At 40.5% G+C, this 16,076-nt stretch overlaps 1 protein-coding gene across 1 annotated transcript in view; it reads right to left on the bottom strand.

Annotated features, from left to right (window-relative positions):
* Positions 1-10,673, bottom strand: part of C3H10orf71 (chromosome 3 C10orf71 homolog) — a 47,603-nt gene extending 36,930 nt beyond the window's left edge. The window contains exon 1 of the mRNA XM_072994864.2: positions 1,751-10,673. The gene's annotated coding sequence lies outside the window, so the exon portion shown is untranslated. The remainder of the gene's footprint in view (positions 1-1,750) is intronic.
* Positions 10,674-16,076: the final 5,403 nt, after the last annotated feature.

Raw genomic sequence — 16,076 nt, forward strand, 5'->3', positions numbered from 1 at the left:
AAGATTTCTCAGGGAAAGAATGTAGTCTTATCAGGGAACAGAGCAAGTAGAGATCCGCTTGGCTTGAGCACTTTTGCTATTGGTGGCACCCCCCCCCCTTGGGCCATTGAATGCAACCAGATTTTCTCCTTTGACTCAGCAGGTGCCAGACCTATCCCACCAGTTTTCACTGACACCTTGCCCCCCCCCCCCAAATGAAGCATCATTCATTAACTGCTAGCCTTTGTTCCATTGCTTTCAGGATCTGTGCCTCCTGGTTGTTGGCAGCCTAGGCTATATAGTATTAGTCACCTATTGAAGGCACTGTCTTTTGCAGTCAGACTGCTGGGGTGGATAAAACACAGGCTATTCTGAACTAGAAGAGCATTTTGTAGATCCCCCTGCACTTCATGGTTGATCTACATAAACTATTGCTGCCTTTTTAAAGCATTGAAAAGTCATGTTTTTGGACTACCTATGTAAAAATGACCCTGCCAGCATATATATTATACCTGTTGGCTAGGAGGAAAAAATTAAATAGCAAAGATCTGTTCCTTTTCCTATCTATCTTCTCCATCTTCCTCTCAGAACGTTTCAGGCAACATCTCAAAGCAATGTTAGTGAAATGCCAGAGGGAATTGTCACCATGAAAGATCTATAGACAGCTTCCAATACATAGGCAGCCCCCCTGTGTAAGCCACATTCTGGGAAACACAAGCAGAAGGGTGCTTTAGCCCACTTGTCTTGCTTGGTGGCCTTGCCATAAGCCACTCCTAGGCTTCTGTATTAACAGAATGCTGGACTGGTTGGGCCTTGGTTCTGATCCAGCACAGCCGTCCCTCCATTCTTAAAGAAAAGCGTCTCAATCCCCAGTTTGCATATACCTTGCTACACAGGCGGGGATGTGATGTGTTTCGCCTGCCCATATACATAGTTCTTAAAATATTCCTTTTGAGGAATGCTTTTAGGGTGGAAAGGGCACTCCACAGAGTATGAAAAGACAAGGAAAGGGTTTCCAAAGTCTAAACTGAAATTGCTCAGATCTATGTTGGTACTGTAACTGGCAATAACAAAATTATTTGTTTTACTGGCACAGTGGAGGAACTCTTCACAACTAGACCTCAAGAATTCAACTACTAAACATACATTTCTTTGATATAAAGGGATACAGTTACTACTAGTAATGTTTCTCTGTTCTGGGATATTACTTGGGTGACATTGGAACATTTAAGTGACATTAGACTAACTTCTTTCTAGACATATGTTAATACAAAGTTGTGTAACAAATGACACTCTTCAATCCTGCCCCTCATCATATTCATTGTGTCTGATAATTTGTGAAGGCAACATTTCACCTAAAACGTTGCTATCAGAGCTTCCAACTACAGTTTGTATTTAGTAGCACCTATTTTAGCGACTTGAATAGCAGAGTTCCCGCATGCACACTTGGATATACGTCACACAGAGCCCCATGATACTTAACTGCCACCTGTGTGCACTGAATTTCACCTTTATTATTTTTTGAACTTGATCACTTGGGTTCATTGAAGGTAAAAAAAAAAAATCTATCCATATGAAGGACAGTTTTCATGTTTTTTAGAGAGGTACCAGGTTTAACTGAAGAGCTCAGGCCATAGTAAAGGATAGTAGAATGATTCTTTATGTTCTGTATTCAAGTTCACAGTATGCATTTCCATGCAATCCTTGTGAACCCACTCATCCCCTTTGGTGACATATAAAATACTGAAATCCATGCAGTTATTACTCTTACCTTCTGTACCTGTTTCTTTGGATCAGAGATGGAGAGCCACAGTGCTGTCTTCAGCTGAACTCACTTCATGGCACATCACACTTCACGGTAGACTGCCAGCCACTAACACCCCCTGGAAGATGCCATATCCTCAATGGGCTCCTTTTTTTAAATATGAACGATTTTCAAAGATGAGGAGCTATGATTTTGCCCCCAAGGCCTTCCCAAGTGGCTGAAAATTCAGGAAGCAAGAAAACTGAAGTCAGTAAAACATACTTAAATATATCTTCGGCAAGGAGAAATCAAGTGTAGAACATGATGGGGAAGAGGCAAACATTCGTATTGGAATAACCATGCAGTGTCAAGTAACAGGCACTCATAAGCTATTTTTACATACAGCTTCACTTCTGGCAATGCTTCAGAGATAACTGACTGACAGAATGTAATATTCAGTGATTGGGCAGCCCCTCCCCCTCCTCTGGGGTGATTCAAACCATAATCTACTGCATTTTCATGCCATGAGATGTTGGGTGATCAAGCTTATGGGAAAGTCATCCTTAAAAATAATAATCCAGAAATGTGCACATGAGTGATACACATGATTGTCTTCATGGTGTCATTTCATAAATAGCACATTTCATCATCAGGGGTGGACAGATGCATTGCCTGCTGCATTCTTAGAGGCACAGCCCTGCTTGTCCTTCCGAAGCCAATAAAGAGCAGACCTCATGGAAAAGACACTCTGGCACTCGGTTTCATTCTGAATGTTGCAGTGAAATATTAGAAGGGTGGCGAGTGTTGCATGTGGTCGGCAAGCTACGATTTACTATTACAAATATAAACCAAGGATTGTGTCCTGTAGGGAGCAAATAATGGAAGTCTGCCTTTCCAGACACTGCCCTGAGCCAGGTGGTCCCTGAAGGAAAAGCAAAACAGAAATGTAACTAATAACTAATGATGAATAAGATGAATAATGATGAATAAGCCCATCGTAAAAATGTGGAGCAGTAGTCTTTCTCTCTGCCTTTATTTTTCACACACACACACACATACACACACACACACACACACACACACAGAGAGAGAGAGAGAGAGAGAGAGAGAACACAATATTATTTGGATAATATGATTTTTGACATACAAGACCTTGTCTGAGGGATCACACACTCTATGGCAGAAAATCCTACCACTGTCTAGCATTTGACAACTTTTCATTTAAACAGCTCAGCTTTGGACATCCCTCCTGAAATATCAGTGCTCTTGGGCGAACTTCCCCTCTTGGGAAAAAAAAACTATGAAAATGAGAAAGTTACACACCCTTGCCACCATGTTATTTTAAGGGCCAAAATAGACTTGATACAGTGGGCAGTTTTTTGTTGTTGTTGTGTCTCTGCACTATTCATACACAAAGCAGCTTGTGGAGTCTAATCTTCAGCAAAAGGAGGAGAAAATGAATATACGTTTCCTTTCCACTAGTATTTTTCATCCAGACTTCCTCACTCCTAGGACTTCCAGGAACAACTTCAATGATGCATTAAAGCCCATCTTTCAGTTTACAAGATATATTCACAAGATAGCTTCAGATAATAAATAAATAGTAGTAAACAAAGTAGCAAAGAGAATAAAAATAATACAGTAATAGATTGTAGCAATACAATCAAATCAGAAGAAAGCAGCAATAAAACCCAATGAATTTTTTTGAAGCAACCATAAAATAATATCCTTACTGTTTAATTAAATGTTATGGATTTAAAAAACAAAACAAAAAGAAGGGCTTTGAAAACTAAATAAAGTTGATGCTAGGCAAACTTTCCTCTGGAGAGGATTCAATAAATAGGATGCTGCCTAGTCTTGGGCAGCGCCCACACTTGTGAAGACAGAGACACCTGGGGTAAGGACATAATCCCATTGCACAACAAGGCCATCCTGGAAGAAAACGTTTTTCCTAGAGCTGGTACAAATTACTTTTTCAGGCTACCCTGTTCTGGGAGTTTTATTCCTAAGATTTAATTTTCCCAAACTCCGGTCTGTTACCCCTCCCAACTGAGAATAATTTAAATTGTTTTTCTGGCTCAGTTTGAGATTTGGAACATGGCCCCATCTCCTTGTTGCTTCCTTATGTTCAATAGGAAATTAAGAGACTGGAAGCATCAATATTAATATAGTACAGGTATCCTTCCACCCACCCCCACCCCCCATAAAAGGCAGGAATTCTCTCCCCACCTCCTCCTTTTTTTAAAATTTATTTATTTATTTATTTATTTATTTATTTATTTATTTATTTATTTATTTATTTATTTATTTATTTATTGTCATTGTAAGTATATACACAGTATACCCATACAATGAAATTCACAGACACCCAGAGACCAGACACATGCACACACATAAAATTCCCCAAACACTCCCCACCCGCTAAAAAATCCCCCAACACTCCCCACCCACTAAAAGTCCCCACTAAAAATACAAACATCTACACCACAGGCCAAGTAACACAGTCCAACTAACTATTCACTACTGGTGGTCTTTAAGCTCATTATTAATTGCAATTATAGCTCTGGGATAAAAACTATTCAGAAAACGTGTGGTCCGAGTCTTAATTGTTCTATATCTTCTGCCAGACGGCAACAGTTCAAAAAAGTTATAAGCAGGATGGGAAGAGTCTCTCAGGATGCTGTGTGATGTCCTCAGACAGCGGGATGTGAAGATGTCATCCAGGGTTGGTAGCTGCAGCCCGATGATATTCTGGGCAATTTTAATTTTGTCACTTCTATCTCTCCTTTCCATCATCCTCTATGAAAAGAGATTGGGCTCCACTGCAATGAATTGCATGAAAGGAGGTTATAAGACAAAAACAAGGGTGTAAGGCACTGGGGAGCAACGTTTATGGTGGTGATGGTGAGGGGTTGGTGAAAATAAAGTTTTATATATTGGAAAAGTTTTTATATTAGGAATTTGGTTACTCCATTTAATTCGCAGAGCCCAAGACAAAAAATAAAAACAAAAACAAAACAAAACAAAACACACACACATGAGCATGAGAGATTAGCCCAGTCTTGCCAACCCTGCCTTGGGACATACCATTTAGCCCTTTTGTTTTTGTTTTTTTAGAAGAGGGAAGTGACATTTATTTACAGTTATCAACAGTCAGAAGTCAAAAGGATGAAATGGTGTTTCCTGCAAAAAGGAAACCTCTCTAAATGCTTCTCTAAATGTGGCCAAGAGAAGCAGCAGCAAATAACAACATAGGAACCAGAAGACATACAAGAAGAAGGGGCTGGCTGGATGACAGAGGTAGGGAAAGCTTTACCGGTCAATTTTTCAGCAAATGGCTAAATAATATAGCATTTTTGAGGAATTTACCAGTTTAAAAAGAAATTTAAACAAATTGAAGTTTGGGTAGTGTGCTGGCAAATAGAGTAAACATCGTCAGAGCAGCTAGACTAAACCCTCTTTCAAAGCTGTAGGTGTGTTCTTCATAAGAAACCTCACTGCAGGTCATGCAAAAGATCTCAGTAGCTGCCTGTCCAGGTTCCAACGACTTCCTCTGCCAAATGGTTTTCCCATTGCCTTATACTGCATACAGTGACGGTGGGGCTATAATTGGAGGCAAGAGCATGAGATGTTTTCGCAGGATCCACTCCTGGACCAAGCTCTGAGCATATTGTCATGATGGACATACACATCTGTGACTGGGCCTTAGCAGAAGGGAAGGCAGCCCTCACTGATGATTACGCAAGAATGCCTACTCTTACAGCACAGGCAAGGCTTACTGGTTCCTCCTCTGCCTTTGTTGTTTGGTAATCTCCTGCATGTATAGTACCTGCATTTGCTCTTAATATTACCAAGAGCTCCAAGTGATTTGGTATTAAGAAAAAAATTCAGAGGGATACCATCTCATGTAATATTTCCAACCCCAAATTTCCTTGATTTCTTTGCATTCCTAACAGAGGATTTCTACTTCCAACAAATACAGTGGTGCCCCGCTACACAACGATCTCTCAAAACGACAATCCACATGACGATGAGGTTTTGCAATCGCTATAGCGATTCGCAAAACAGTGTTTCCAATGGGCGATTTTCGCTGGACGATGTTTGGGTCTGCGCCTCGCAAACCATTTCTCGCAAGATAACGATTTTGTTACTGATTGGTGCTTCGCAAAATGGGTGTTTTTGGACCGATGCTTCGCAGGACAGCCATTTTAACAGCCCAAAATGGCTTCCCTATGGGCGGTCTTCGCAAAACGACAGTGATTTTTCCCCATTGGAACGCATTAAACAGGTTTCAATGCATTCCAGTGGGGAAACGGTTTTCACAAGACGATGTTTTCGCTAAACAGCGATTTCTATGGAATGGATTATCATTGTCATGCGGGGCACCACTGTACCTGTGTTAATCCATTGCAGAAAAAATAATGAGGATTTGCCAGTTTCACACTTTTGCCGAATTTAACTCTTTCAAAACTCTCTGGTTTTTGTTTGTAGAACTCCGGTGACTCATGTTCAACTAATCTTCCCTCCAAGAGGATCTTATGAGAGGAGGAGCATCTTGCCACCCCTCTTGTTTCTCATGGCTTCATCTTATGCATGCAGGTCCAGAATTTACTATTTTGCTTTCACTGTGAAATCTGTATTATGTACCCTCTCCTTAAGATGAATTAACAAACAAAACTAATTAAAATTAGTTCCAAGATTTTAAACAGAACAAGCCTTAATGGGTTGAATAAAAGCAGAAAGAACAACAAATGAGCTCACAAGAGAAAGTCATTGTCCTTTTACTTTCCTGTTCCATTACATGCTTAGTCTTAAGAGGCTTGTATGGGAAAGAGTCATACCCACACTTCTTGGACATTGTCTTTATTTGATTGAGTTCTGTGTTCACTAAAGCTCTGCACAGTAGTGTGAACTGTCTCTTGTTGGACCCACATTTCAGCAGTGTTGGCCTTGCAGTAGCAATTTACCACCTTCTAAAAGCCACAACTGATTGGTTCAAAATTGGGAAAGGAGTACGACAAGGCTGTATATTGTCTCCCTGCTTATTTAACTTATATGCAGAATACATCATGCGGAAGGCTGGACTGGAGGAATCCCAAACCGGAATTAAGATTGCCGGAAGAAATATCAACAACCTCCAATGTGCAGATGATACCACTCTGATGGCAGAAAGTGAGGAGGAATTAAGGAACCTTGTAATGAGGGTGAAAGAGGAGAGTGCAAAAAAACGGTCTGAAACTCAACATCAAAAAACCTAAGATCATGGCCACTGGTCCCATCACCTCCTGGAAAATAGAAGGGGAAGATATGGAGGCAGTGACAGATTTTACTTTCTTCGGCTCTATGAACACTGCAGATGGAGACAGCAGCCCCAAAATTAAAAGACGCCTGCTTCTTGGGAGGAAAGCGATGACAAACCTTGACAGCATCTTAAAAAGAGGGAGACATCACCTTGCCAACAAAAGTCCGCATAGTCAAAGCTATGTTTTTTCCTGTCGTGATGTATGGAAGTGAGAGCTGGACCATAAAGAAAGCTGACCACTGAAGAATTGATGCCTTTGAATTGTGGTGCTGGAGGAGGCTCTTGAGAGTCCCCTGGACTGCAAGGAGAACAAAACTATCAATTCTAAAGGAAATTAAACCAGAGTGCTCACTGGAAGGACAGATCCTGAAGCTGAGGCTCCAGTACTTTGGCCATCTCATGAGAAGAGAAGACTCCTTGGAAAAGACCTTGATGTTGGGAAAGTGTGATGGCAAGAGGAGAAGGGGACGATAGAGGATGAGATGGTTGGACAGTGTCATCAAAGGAACCAAGATGAATTTGACCCAACTCCAGGAGGCAGTGGAAGATAGGAGGGCCTGGCGTGCTCTGGTCCATGGGGTCACGAAGAGTCGGACACGACTAAATGACTAGACGACAACGAAAAGCCACAATCTCTGTATTGTCTATTTAGGAGAAACTCATCTATCAGGCCTGAGTGCTCACTGGAAGGACAGATCCTGAAGCTGAGGCTCCAATACTTTGGCCATCTCATGAGAAGAAAAGACGCTGGCTGGACGGTGTCATCGAAGCTACCATCATGAATTTGACCTAACTCTGGGAGGCAGTGGAAGATAGGAGACCCTGGCGTGCTCTGGTCCATGGGATCAGGAAGAGTCTGACACGATTAAACAACTAAACAACAACATCTATCAGATTTCTGTAAACATCAGCTTGTTTTCATCAAACTGTCCAGAGGAACAGTAATAAATATGTAACTGTGTGCTGTCATACTGATTCTGACCTATGATTACTCTTTTCAGGGTTTTCTAGGTAAAGAGTACCCAGAAGGCTGGGGAATTGAACACCAATATCTAACTCACTGAGCTATCCAACCAACCAGAAGAAATATTGGGCTTATTGACTTTGTGCTGTCCTGTGGGAGAAGATGGTTCAGGCAGCAATTCCGGAGATGCCATTAGCAGTTGCCAGTCAACATTTTCTTCTAGTCTTCAGCAGCATGCTTATGGAATAGATTGTTACAGCTTTAGAGATGGGCCAATATTTTGATTCATGGGGAAACGCTCACCAATCTGTTGGAGTCTGCAAGGGCTCTGAGACTTCTTCCTTTATCTACTTCAATATCAGGCTTGATGACTAGTTCCGCTTTCCTCCCATCCCTCCTCCACATCCATCCCTGGCTTCAGCTGCACGTTCCATTCAAGATTCTAAACTGATGATGAAGTTCCAAGCTATGTCAGCATGGAAATGGCCTGGAAGTGATCCTTCCAAAATAGCTACAAAGAACATGAAGAGAAAGAAAGGGAGGAGGGGCATGTTGTCAAGCCTGATACTGAGCTACCACAGACCCTAATCTTAGATGTAGTATTGGAACTTCGTATTCAGCAGGATACATTAGAATATTACTCTTGCCTCCTGAAACAGTCTTGGAAAAATTGTGACAGTTGTGTCTTTAAAGTTTCTCCTGGTAAAATTGGCCTCTCCTGACTTACGGCTAGAGTTCTGAGACAACCTGCACAGGATGGGCAAATCATCAATTTGACTCTAGAGGATCCACAAACTCTTTCAGGTTGTGATCATCCCTTATCTCAACAGCAGTCTCCAGTCTCCTTCCGTGTTCTCCCTCATCATGAAGGTCATCATAGGAATATTACTATCAACTGTCTGAACAGTCCAGATTATGCAGAGTTTTTCATCTTCATTTGCTGTCATCTGGTTCCTGACAGAGCCACTTTCAATCTTGACACTCCAAGGGAGTGGCCCTGTACACCAAGAGAAGTCCTTGGAGTCTTTTCAGTGCTAAATGTTGTCACCATCACTTCTACATCAGGATTGTTAATACTCATTCTTAGAAAATCTTTTGAGGCTTCCCCTCTAGAAGTGTCTTCCCTTCTGAGGACTATAAACTTTGCCAACAGCTATGTTGACTGTATGAGCACCTTTGGCCCCTACTTGGAGACAACTGATTCGTATTCAGTGGTTCCAATAACTCTTATACAACCCATTTCAATTCCAGCTGTATCTGTTCCTGCATTGACTCTTCCTTGGCTACTGTGTTGGTGCCAACAACATCTACAGCTCTGGATGTTCTCTAAACAAAGTCCACTTTCATTATCTGCGGTAGCAATGTTTGTGTCTTTCACTCTAAGGCAATCTATGGAATCAGCAGCCCTGGGAACCTTGCCTCTAATGCCTGGCTTACTTTCAGAGTGAGACAGGGAAGAAAGGACAGTTGACAGCCAAGCTGTTTCTGAAGCATGAGGCACTACAACATGGTGATGGTGGTGGACCCTTCACCAGATGTGTGCATGTGTTTTCTCCTCACCCACACCCTGCCACCTAAGGACCTAACTGGAAGGTCAGCAACACAACCTGTCCCTTCCTTTTTGCACTGACATCCGGCTGGAAATTACCATGTTCCATAAAGCTGGTATCTAAAATTCCTGCAGCTGAGACCTGTGATCTCTCAAATGACAGATTATTTCAGTTTTCAGGATAAGAAAATATTTGCCTGAGTTTAAAAGGAAAAGGTGAGGAATATACCGTATTCTTCGCACCATAAGACGCACAGGGGGGGTGGAAAGTCTGTGCGTCTTATGGAGCGAAGAAAACAGATTATATTTTCCTGTTTTCTTCTCCTAAAAAATTGGTGCGTCTTATGGAAAGGTGCGTCTTATGGAGCGAAAAATACAGTAGTTCAGGTCTCTACATTTCTCAGCAAAGACAATTTTTGCAAGTAAGTCTGAAACCAGAATTGCAGAGGATAAACAGTAGAGTATTCAATATCATGCAGAGTTTGGCCACAAAGGGAATACTTTTCCCCTAGATGCTTGATTTGACATAACTTTGTGGATAGTTGACAGCTGTTACAATTTCTGCTGATAGTTCTTAGCCAGTTATGTAAACTGTTGTTTTTCTGTCTGGTAGGGGGACCAAATAGCAGATTCTGGACATATGCTTTAAATGCTGGTATCTTATATTTTACAATAATGTATAATGTACAATTACACATCCTGAACATCCTTGAACAATCTGTTTCCCTAATATTTAGAGGAGGTTGTCTGTATTAAAACTGACAGTTTTTTAAAACTGTAAGGGTTCCCTAGTATGTCCAAAGTTATGCAACAGCAAAAAGGTTAGTGTGTGACTATACAATGAAAAAAAATGCAAATGGGTCCACTGTGAAGTTACACCTGTGAAGTTGAGTTTCCTGGGTGAATTCGCTTCAGCCAGCCACACAGGTGTCAGCAGACAGAGGGCAGGAAATTGGCACTAAGCCTTGGTTACAGTTTGTAAAGATTGCTCTGTCCTGACCATCCAGATTTGCAGGAGGCACAGTTAGAGCAGAGCTATCGTAACAAGCTGGCAACAATGCTGACTGGTAAATTCCTCCTTTATATCTGATTATTCCCTGCCCGCTTTTTGGTTACCTAGCTGCCCTAACACTAGGGCAGCAAACCTTGAAAGGAAAGGAAAGGAAGGGTAAGGGCGAACAAAGCCACCCAGGCACCAGATTTGAGGAGGAGAGGATTTAAATATTGCCAGTTTCCCACTGCCAATTTATCTCTCACTGATGCTATAGCTGAGTGGAATGGCTTCAAACTGAATGGCTATAAACTATTCCACATTGAATCAAATGATCACACTATCTGAACTGATGTGAATGCATTCATTTCCAAAAAAGGTAGAAGCCCTAGTGGTGGAGAAAAAAAATCTCTAGATGTTGGGGAGGGGGATTTGGGGCTGATTCACATTGACTTGTATGTCATATGGTCTGTGGAAAATAATATGAATCTGACTGTCCCAGTCTCAGAGCATTTCCCTGCATTATTTGTCAGTCTAATTGCTCCCTAATACATAGCAATGGATTGAATGCAGGGAAAGCTTGTTTGTTTGCTTGCTTGCTTGTTTGCTCCTTCCTTCCTTCCTTCCTTCCTTCCTTCCTTCCTTCCTTCCTTCCTTCCTTCCTTCCTTCCTTCCTTCCTTCCTTCCTTCCTTCCTTCCTTCCTTCCTTCCTTCCTTCCTTCCTTGTAGGAAGAAAATGCTAAATAAGAGAATTCCAGCTGTGCAACAGTAAAGTTACAATGGCTTGCGCAAATCATTAATATTGCAATGAAAACTAATTAAACCTAGAGCTACAAAGAAAAGCTCATTGGAGATTTGAACAGAGGAAGTGCAGGATCTGGGGTCTAAGGCTAAAGTTTATTTCAACTCTGTGTAGAATTATAAATGGAGAACACAAACTGCATGGCCTACAAAAAATTTAAATGGGCAGATGAAATTTTGCTTGAAATCAGCATTGTATAGTTTAAGACACAATAGCTGAAATCCTGTTCCATAGCGTAGTAAGACCTTTCTTTTTAATAAGAGGGACCACCTGACCATCCTTTCAATCTTACTGTCTTATTCCTAAAAGGCCTTCATGTAAACAAGAATATTACCAGCATCACTCAAGAGTAACTTAAAATGTCTATAATAATTATCACTTCTCAACATTCTGCTCATTAAATGAGGCACAGACAGATTAATAGGCAAAAGCATGGTTTTCTAAATATATTGATTTGTATGATTTCTTTCGAGTGCATCAGTTGGTTGAAGCCCAAACAGTACACCGTGGCCCTCCTCCCTGTGCTTCACTATACTCCCAGACTGAGACACTTTTTCGCCAAGGAATTAATGCCAGCCTCCTAGCTGTCCAGGGAGATGCTCAGGTTACACAGTCTAGAGAGCAAGAGCCCAAATCAGGCAACTGTGTTCTTGGGATCGTCCTTGAATACAGAAAACCTGGCCTAAATTTAGACAGATGAATTTACTTTGACCCAAGCTCACAGAAATGTATGCACAGAGAGGGGCAGACCTACCACCTTACATGAGCTCACAGCTCTTCATACAGTCCTCAGACTCAATACTGCATCCTCTGTTTTCTAAATATACCACACTGTAAACCTACTTCTCATTTTCCATTTTCCTGCATCCCCGTTGCCAAGTTTTCTAGCTTTATATATCTGGGAGAGATGGCTCTGGAAAAACAGGAACTCTGATTTGTTGTCTTCGCTGTGGAGGGCATTTGGGTAGGCATCTGGATATACTGGCTGTAACCCTGTTGTTTGTCACACAGATGGGAGGCAAACAGCATAACATTCATTCAATTCTAGCTGTCAGTTCATGAGTTCCCCTGGGATTCTTAGGGACACGTGCACCCACTGACTTGGCTTGTCCTCAAGAATCCCAGCAGGGACTCATTCCTTGCTAGCTAGGTGTGGCTGAACATTATGTCATTTGCCTTCTCCATGTGCATGAAGTGTAATGTACAAAATAGCAATTCCTATGCATTAGTGCTGATGGAATGCAAACATCTTTTCACTGAAGGTATCTTTACGCCAAGACTTTGCATGTTGCACCAGATGAAACTATAAAAATCAGAGTCTACAGTGTGTGCAAGTCACACCCTGCATACCTACTGGCACATAGCAGGGCACTTAGGAAAACTAATTTTTTTTAAAAGATTTTAAATTACCAATTAGCACTTTGTTGGCACCTTAAGGCAGCTTCTACTGTTCAAGCTCAGTGCGAACCTAGCTCTCTGCCTTTGTTCCTGCTGGCTCGTGCAAATTGTCACGTGGACTGCTATAGGAATTTCATCTATGAAAGCCCATTTTGATAAACTGTGAATCACAGTGGATCAAACCATATTTTCCCCATTATGTAGTCACACTCTATTTTTGCTTCCAGCTTCTCTGCTTAGTTACTCAGCTATTTAGTAGCCAGAAAGTATTACTGTATTTATTTCTGGGGTGTGTGTTCAAGTTTTGTTTGTATATCATTTCAAAATTCTTTCCTTGATTCCTATAATGATTGTGAGTTGGAATTATGGGAGCTGTAGTCTAAAAAAGAAATGTTACATTTCCGGCTTTGGCAGAGGATCAATTGACTGACTCTTGGGGTCCTGTTCATCTCTACGGTTCCGTGAGATTCGGTGGTCTTCCGGAAACATGTAGTCCCATTTTATCTCCCCCTAGATATCTGGAAGCTTAGCAAAGTGTTGTCCTGAAGAAGGGAAGGGTTGCCATTAGCAAGAGAGAAAGAGGAAAAATATATACTGTATTATTAGAATTTTTTGTTGTTGTTAAGTCTATAGTTGCTTTGAATCTTACGTTTCTATAAAAAGTTATTGAAGTGCTAAGGAAATCACAATATTCTTTATAATAACCAGACATAGTAGTAATTAAACGAAGAAATGTCTGGATCATTGACATTTCAATTCCAGGAGATGCCAGAGTTCAAGATAAAGAATTGGAAAAACTAACAAAATATAGAGACCCAGCAATTGAACTATCTCGCTTGTGGATGAAACCTCAATGGTCCCCATTGTCATTGGGGCTTTGGGACCAAAATCAAGAAATTTAACAGAGAATTATAAGCACTTGACAAGTCCAGACATAACATTGTCAGAGCTACAAAAAATGGCAGTATTAGGAACAGTATGTATACTACTGTATTTCTATATTTAACAGATACTTTAAGTTTTTGGTTAAAACTTGTATCTGTGTAATGCCAGTGAATGTTTTTATAATTTTGATTGACTGTGCCTGGTTTTCATCATCATCACCACCACCATCTGTTAAGTTGATTCTGACCTATGGCAATCCTTTTCAGGGTTTCCTAGGTACAGAGTACTCAGAAGTAGTTTACCATTCCCTTCTTCTCAGGGAGATCTGGGACTGTGCAGCTTGCCCAAGGCTTCACAGGCTGTTCCCTTCTTGGGAGGCAGAGTGAGGAATTGAATTTCCAACCATACCTAATTATGGGTATGAGTCTATCCATCCAGCTTTTACACATCACTGCATAGGAAGTTGATGAATCTGGATTCATTAAGAGGCAGAGACTGGCAAAGTTTTTTTTAATTGGACTATAACTCATACAGTCCCCTAGCCAACATGATCAGGAATCATTCAGCTTGAGGGTTTCTGGACTGTGTCTTTCCAAAAGTAAAATTCCAAGCTTTGCTATGAATCTCATTCCTTGTTACATTCTAACCCACAGCAGTGAAACAAAACAGCAGTCAGTGGGGACAGGGTTTTAGGAAAGAGGTGCCACATTGGATAAGTAATAACTTTATATGCATGTGAGAGAGATAGTGAAGGTATAAAATTAATATGGCAAAGAAAACAAGGTGGATAAAAGTCAATTTTTTTGAAAAGATAATAGTTTTAAATCAGGATTTAAATAAAAAATTCTTTAGATTTAAATCATCAAAATTTAAATTTAGATCATGATCAATTGGATTTAAATCAAATTCACCCTGAAAGAAAGTTTAGCTAGGACATTTTCTTATTATGAAAATTAGTCAGTCAATCAGAACCTTTATTGGCATACGCTGAAAATCACATATGCAGGATAACAACAAACTATTAATTAAGTTGATCTACAAATTTGTTATGTCTCAGGCTGCAGCTCTTCACTATCTGGTTCAAAAAGGCCACCAAGTTCTCCACTATTACTGACTGTCCTATTGACAAAGGATGCCTCAATGTGTCACAATCGGAACCCTTATAAAAAAAATTAATCACTCTGCTATCTCTGAGGGAAATAAAATTTCCTCCCCACAATTTCTGCAGTTGATCCTCTCTTTCCTCTGCAGTTTTGTTTCCAAATTAGACAACACTGAGTTACTCATAAGTGATTCTTGTGGTATTCTCATAGATCTGGAGATTTGTTGCCATTAATAAAAACTTGTGGCAAAAACAACAACAGCCATCCCATGTGTGGGGCAAAGTGTCCTTACTTCTTTATGTGTATGCACCAGGAGTATAGTTGGCTGTTTTACCTGATTCCACTCTGATCATTTTATTACTATAACAATCCTATAAGATAGGTTTGTTGTTTTGGTTGATGGATCAGTAAACATTTCTTGCTGATTTGATTGAGGACTACTGACTTCATGGCCTACTGTTTGGTCTGTTGCAAGGATGTGCTGGTTTGCTCCTAAATATGGCAATCATGCAACATCTTTGCTGGAGTGAACCAGCCAGCCTCCAGAGCAGTCCTACCAGCAGATTTCTGACCCCGTCAGAGTCAGATTGCTTTGTTTGGGTCTGTTTCCAGTGCATGTGATCTCTGGAAGTGAGCCTTACTTTTTTAATTTGGAAACAGCTTAAAGAGAGCCACTTCATTATATTGGCAAGCTAAAAACTTCCTTGTGTATACATAATACAAACACCTAACATCGCTAATAAGGTTTTTAAAGTGATGCAGTGCATATTTGCTGCTCTAATACACAAATTTTGTAAATGTTTATTTTTTATTTTTATTTATTTTTTACTTCCTCAGACTTTCCACTGAGCCAAGGAAGTGTTTTATTTGCCATTACATGAAGTGGTTCTCTTCTTAATACAGTTCACAATACTGGCAAATTGATAACATGCTGTGGACCAAATAGGGTCACAAGGTTGGTTGCAAGGATCACACCAAATAACATACAAGACCTCCTGGAGACCCTATTTAGCCTGATCCAGCCCACTCCAATTGTCAGATGTAGATAAGCTCTTCTTCTTCTTCTTCTTCTTCTTCTTCTTCTTCTTCTTCTTCTTCTTCTTCTTCTTCTTCTTCTTCTTCTTCTTCTTCTTCTTCTTCTTCTTCTTCTTCTTCTTCTTCTTCTTCTTCTTCTTCTTCTTCTTCTTCTTCTTCTTCTTCTTCTTCTTCTTCTTCCCAATTCCGGCACTCTAACCTTTATTACACTGGCTGTCTCAGATCTATAGTTACCATATAAATGATGGCAAAGCTGAAATATACTAACAGAACATCTTTGAAGCAATTTATATGGATATTTTCAAAATGTATATATATTTACAT

Source organism: Pogona vitticeps, chromosome 3 (assembly GCF_051106095.1).
Source record: "Pogona vitticeps strain Pit_001003342236 chromosome 3, PviZW2.1, whole genome shotgun sequence".
Taxonomy (NCBI): Eukaryota; Metazoa; Chordata; class Lepidosauria; order Squamata; family Agamidae; genus Pogona; species Pogona vitticeps.